A 6,490-nucleotide genomic window follows, 5' to 3' on the forward strand; every position below is an offset into this window, starting at 1 on the left:
TTTGGCAATTCCGCGTGCTTTCAGAGTGTGGTGTGACGTTCTTGGGGGTGGCTGTGGCTAGTGTAAAGGCTGGGGAGCCTGCTCCCGATGGCAGCCCTCTCAGGCAGTCCTGAAAACCCACGAGGAGAATCGCACCCTTGCGCAGGAGGACGGTGACTGCTCCCACGGGTGTGTGCTGCCCTGGTGTCTATAAGGTCACCCGTCTCCAACGCCTGGATCTTCCTCTGCAACCCCTGGGGGAGATCCCACCCTCCTTCGCCCAGCAGTTATTTCTGAAACAGCTGGCTGGGGAGCCTAGGTTGTTCATGCGCCTGGACACCTCTGTGGCCATCGTTGACCCACCGCCGAGTCTCTCTCCTGTTTTAGTAACAGAGCCCCGCTGCTGGTTGCAGGTTCCGGGGGCTGTGCCCTGGTAGTGAGGAGCCCCTCCAGGCCCTCGGCTCTTAGATGCCTCCCCGCTGTGGCTCCTCGTCCTCGGACCCAGGGGACTGCGCCAGGTGTCTGCCCATCTCTCTCCTGCGCCTCCTACCACTTGCGCTCCCTCCGCGGGGTCACTGTCCGCTCCGGGAGCAGCAGGGAAAGAAGCAGACCCGGAACCCCTGGGCCTGGCCCGAGGGTGCCCCTCCTGCCAGGCACAAGGGGGGCACGGGGCTGCACCCTGGGCTGGGCAGGGATGTGAAGCCAGAACCCGCACTCTTAGAGGTGGATGACCAACTAGCCGGACTGCTCACAGAGAGAAGACCCAGCACGGACCCCAGGGACCCGCAGTTAGAGGAGATCCCAGCAGGTGAGCGGGTAAGGCTACGTGATTCACACAAGCGCACGCACGGCCCCCTGCACCCGCACGGTGTCTCCGGGGTCTCCGGCCGCTGTCCGTCCCCAGCGCTGCGCTCCCGGGAGTCGGGAGCCCTGTGTTTCCACCCGCAGCCCTTCCCCACCCTGCCCGACCTGCCAGAGGCTGCGGGGCTGCCCTCGGGTCTCGTCTTATGCCATCTCCTGGTGTCCCCTTCTGGGCTCCAAGTTCATTTTTCACCGATTTTCAGGACCTTCTGCTTCTCGACTTTTATTTGCCCGTATCAAAACCGGTAAAACAAAACAAAAACATTAACTTGTAGGGATGTGGTAAGAGAATAAGGCTAAAATGTTCCTCTGAGTTCTCATCACAAAGAAAAGTGTCCCTGTCCCTTTTTGCTGTTTCTTTGTATTGTATCTACAGGAGACAATGGACATTAATCAAATGTCCTGCAGTGTTATGCAGGTCAGTTGTATCTCAATAAAACTGGTGGGGGGGTGGGGGGAGAATAAAACTAGTCATCATTTTAGCAGGGGCCTTCCAGAGAAGGTGTTGCTGCTTACCGCTCCCGCCAGACAGTAATGGAACATTTCCACGTGGACAGGAAGGAGCAGGTGTTTTCCGGGGTGGAGGCATCAAGTTCCAGGCAGCTGATGCACCGGGCATGTTCATATCCCACCATCGATTTCGACACCTGCTCTCATTATGCTTTGGGTCAATCCTTCCTGGAAGCATATACATGGCTAGAAAAAGCTCTAGAGAATAAGAAAGGGAAAATGCTCTGTGCTGGGAAGATGTCCAAAAAAGCATTTTCTGGAAACCATCTCCTGCCTTGGTCCTATTTTTAAAAGCAGAAATGGCTCTTTGAAGAAATGGAGGGTGAGCTGTGGCCAACCCCAGAGGTAGGGGTGATTGCTGTTCTAACACCTCCATCTGCCACAACCTCAGGAACAGACCCCCCATCTCCTTCGTCTGTGGTCTGTGGAAGATGGGAAGAAACAAAGAACAAGGTCCTGCTACACGTTAGGGCTGGAATGAAAGTTCTAGCCTGGTGCCTGCCTCCTCCTAGATCTTTAAGTAGGTTTTCATATCCAATTATCGTTTGGTTCAATTTAGAGAACATGTCACAGGAATACTGTGGTGAAATTCTAGAGCTTCGTAAGTAATGTCAATTAAAATTCTACATTGTATGGTCTCTGAAGTGGGTCTTGTTTAAACAGTGTTTATTTAATTTTATTTGATTATATATGTGTATGGTGGGACACATGTTTGAACAGATGACAGAGTCAATTCTCATCTCCTGATTTTTAGTCCCATATGTACATGCTGCCCTTCCAATAACTTGTTCTAGAAAATGATCATGATACTCAGGGGAAAAAGAAAATATTATTTATATAGAAATTCATTAATGGCATCACACCTATTTCCAAAAAAGCACTGGAGGTAGTTTATATTTAATATATAATATATCATGACTGTGTACTAATAAGGAGATTGCTGCTCAGCAGGCAGGGATGACATAATTGGGCTGAAGGAGGAGTAAAATGCTTTCAAGCCTTTGGATCGCTTTATTTGGGGCCTTTAGCTTCCTTTGTCTGGATTGTGCCAAGCCACCGAGGTGCCCCTATGCTGCCAGTCTCTCTCCTTTCTGATCTCGATGCCTAGCTGTCTTTCTAGATATGCGTTCGGTCAGACCATTCCTCAGTGTAAATTCATGCAAAGACACTTATTTCCCCAGGACGGGTCTTGACTTCTGAGCGTGTCTGTAGCCTGTGTGGGCACCTGCCAGGCTTATCCTGCCGCCCCACTGCCGAGCGCTCCCTGAACTTGCTGTTCTCTACTCTTCTTTATCTGGTCAAACAGCTCAGCTTTTTTATTTGTATATATTCTGATTAAAAAAAAAAAAAAAGGCGTTTCCTTACCTAGAGTCGCAGAGCCTCCTAGTAAAGAACTCAGAGCACAGTGGTTTGCTGACACATGTCCTCCCCAAACGGGTGCTGAGCCTCGTCCCCATCACCCGCCCACCTCCCCTCTCACCGGTGACGGCCAGCCTTCCTAAGGCCTCCCCATCTGAGCTGCCCCCCCAGGTCCTCCAGAACAAGGCATCGTGTGCCCCACAGGAAAGGGGCCGTCGGGCAGCCTGACTGCAGCCCCGCAAGGCCAGGGGTGTCCTACCTTCCTCCTCATCTTCAGTCCTCACAGACGGAGCTGAGCCAGGAGACTTAGAGCCATGGGCATGTCTGTGGATTTAATAACCCGATGAATGCAAGAATGGCAGAAAGACATAGAGGTAGAGGTGCAGGTAAGGAGGAGAGGGAGAAGGAAAATAAACACAAAGGTGTTTATCAGCCATTTGAGGAAATATTTACAACGGTGAAATTCCTTTTTAAATTCTCCTGGTCTGAATTCCAGGAGAGATGCATGGTGGACGTGCAGGAGGCTCCCTCAGCAGTTGCTCAGCAGATGTGTCCGTGTCCCCTGGATAGCCATTTCTTACTATGACATCCGAACGCACATGCTGAGTTGTGGCTCTGTGACCGCCCTCTGCAGGGGCCTAGTCAGTGTTGTCAGACTGAGGCTTCTGTCCGATGATTTACGTGGCCATCAGGCTGCACTCAGGCTCTAGAGAAATGAATGGTTGGCTGTCCCGGAGGCCCCAGCTGGACTACCACCGTCTCAGCTGGTCTTTTGTGGAGAGATAAACAGTACTCCTTCAGGTTGCACGGGCCTCGCATGGGCCCCGGGAAGCACACATACCTTGTTGTTGGCCAAGACATATGCTTTCGCTATCAGAGTCGGTGAACTACGCAGTTTTTCAATATGTGCAGATAGGAACTGGCTGCCTCTTTAAGTAAAGTATAAATCATGGCCTTTTTAATATATTTAATTTCTTAGATGGAACAATAGTTTCAAATTTCCCTTCTATATTTTCCATGATTTCTTGTTTAGTAATAAGTCAAAGGGACGACCAAGTTTACGGGGGCACCCCTTCAAGCCAGGGCTGCGCATCTTGCTGTGTTGTCTCGGTCTCTGGCCCCTGGAGACCTCGAGAGGGGGCTGCTCGTGCAGCTCTGGGCCTGCGGTGCCAGTCCACAGGCTAGTGCCTCCTTGTTTACTTATAATTCTACTTCGTGTTCCAATACTGACTGAAGAATGCATGAAGTAACATGCAGACTCGAAGACATTTAAATCAAATTAAGTTGTTTTTGACAAATAGGTAACATAAGTAACATTAAATATTTTATTTTGGAAACTCTATGGAGTGTCCAGCTTGCTTTCCTTCCTCAAATGACCCTCAGCCTCACACGGCCCCAAGCTGACCCGGGAGGTGGCAGGCTTCTCTCAGGATGGGAAGGGGGTTTGACTGGTTGCCTCCATCACCGGCAGGTTGTCAGCTGTGTGTGAATGTTTGCTGTGCAGACTGAGTCTTCACCTGACCGGACTTATTAGCAGCATTTGGAGCCTTCCTCAGCATCCAAGGCTCTGGGTGCACCTGTCCCCTCCCTTTCTGACTATTCCTTTCAAGCTCTTCTTTAGGGAACGAGCCTGAAAAGTGGTTTTAACAAAAGCCAACATATTAAAAAGTTTCAGTTCTTGGGGGCGAAAAAAAGCTCTACAATTCTTCTTGGAATGTTTTTCAAATACATGCAATTATCTCGTGTATTCAGCTAGTGCTCATTGTGTGCACAGAATCTTGATTGCTAACATGGGAGGTACAACACAGAAGAAATCTACATATTGCATAAAGAATATTCATCAGGTCAGTTACATTAGCTCTCCTTTTCTGTTCTGTTTTCTGTGCACCATTCTGAGCCCCCATAGGAGCTCTGAATCAGAAGCCCCAATGCAGGGTTGGCTGGTAAAAGGAGCTGATGTTAAGTGAGTCTGCTTAGTTCCTAGCCTGGTCTTATACCCCAGTATTTCTCTAAGAATTTGGTTTGCAAGCAAACCAGACGACTTACTGGACTTACCTGCTATCTGTCTAAATGGGACAAGCCGCCGGTGTGAAAAAGTAATTTCTCTCAGTTAATACCACCAGGCCGTAGCTCCAACACACGCCTCACCATTGCTGTTTATATGAGTTATAGTCTCTTTCTGAAGCATTTTAAAATGTGGAATTGACAAATCATGTATTATTTAATTTACATAAAATAAAAAATATTGTTGACTTTAAAGAACTAGCCCGTAATAAAATGATCTACTCACACAATGTGTTTGTTGTATGGGCTACTTTTCTGGGCTTCCTTAAAGCAGGACAAAGCTGATAAAATTCTAAACATCTCATTTATAAACTGCTTTTTTACTTAAGTTCACACAAAGGAAACAGTATCTCTAAATTTTCTGAGATCTTCAAGGAAAATATTTCAGTTGACTTAGATCTTCTTATTCAGCATCACACAAATCCTCAGACAATAACTTATAGGAAATATGACCTCTTCATAACATGGATGTCTGTCTGCTTCCTCCCAAAATTGCCAATTACTCCAGTGGCTATGTTTTCAGAATATTTGAAGAGAATGAATTATTTATACAGGTGGTTGCTGAAAATGAAACACCCTTCAGAATTGAAGCTAGAAATTGTACATCTGAAGAGCATGAGGGATTCCGATGCCCTGGTACAATAGGGTCACCCTCTTTCTAGAATTGTGGCTTTTAATATTGTCCATTTTATTATGCTGTATGAAGTTAGGGTTTCTGGGATGTCTCAGCAGATTAACATCTACCAGAAATTTTCTAAAGTAACCAGTACATAAAAAAAAAAAACGCCTTTGGGATAAAAAGGTACAGCCACATAAAATTACAGTCTTATTTTAATCTGAAAACCCTTCCCACATTAACTTTATTATATGGATTGCTTTCTAGAAAACAAGCTCTTAAACCAAAAACATTAAAAATAAAAAATAAATTTATCTGCCAAGTTGTTTTTTGTGGAAGGGTAATCATTTTTCCACCATATAAAGCTCATGCACTTCCAAACTTCCTTCCTACTCATGATCGAGGCACCTGCTCACATCTCATGGGCAAATTGCTTCATATGCTGGACTAGCCCCACCCAGACATTCCACCCAGAGCCTCGAGTATCATGCTGCTAGGTGTTGCAGGTGACCCCAGATGCTCCAACATCAAGCTGCCAGGTGCCCCCAGAGCCTCCAGCATAGAGCTGCTAGGTGCTCCCAGAGCCTCCAGCATCGTGCTGCCAGGTGCTGCAGGTGCCCCCAGAGCCTGTAGCTTCATGCTGCCAGGTGCTGCAGGTGTTTCCAGAGCCTGTAGCTTTGTGCTGCTTGGTGCTACAGGTGCTCCCAGAGCCTGTAGCTTCGTGCTGCTTGGTGCTGCAGGTGCTCCCAAAGCCTGTAACTTCATGCTGCTTGGTGCTGTAGGTGCTCCCAGAGCCTCCACCATCAAGCTGCCACGTGCTGCAGTTGCTCCCAGAGCCTCCAGCCTCGTGCTACCAGGTGCTGCAGGTGCTCCCAGAGCCTCCAGCATCGTGCTGACAGGTGCTGCAGGTGTTCCCAGAGCCTGTAGCTTCGTCCTGCTTGGTGCTGCTGGTGCTCCCAGAGCCTCCACCATCAAACTGCCAGGTGCTGCAGTTCCTCCCAGAACCTCCAGGATCGTGTTGCCAGGTGCTGCAGGTGCTCCCAGAGCCTCCAGAATCATGCTGCCAGGTGCTTCAGATGCTCCCAGAGCCTCCAGCATCAT

The sequence above is a fragment of the Callorhinus ursinus genome, unplaced genomic scaffold, assembly GCF_003265705.2.
Source record: "Callorhinus ursinus isolate GAN/ISIS: 27379988/994484 unplaced genomic scaffold, GSC_fseal_2.0 scaffold10, whole genome shotgun sequence".
Lineage (NCBI taxonomy): Eukaryota > Metazoa > Chordata > Mammalia > Carnivora > Otariidae > Callorhinus > Callorhinus ursinus.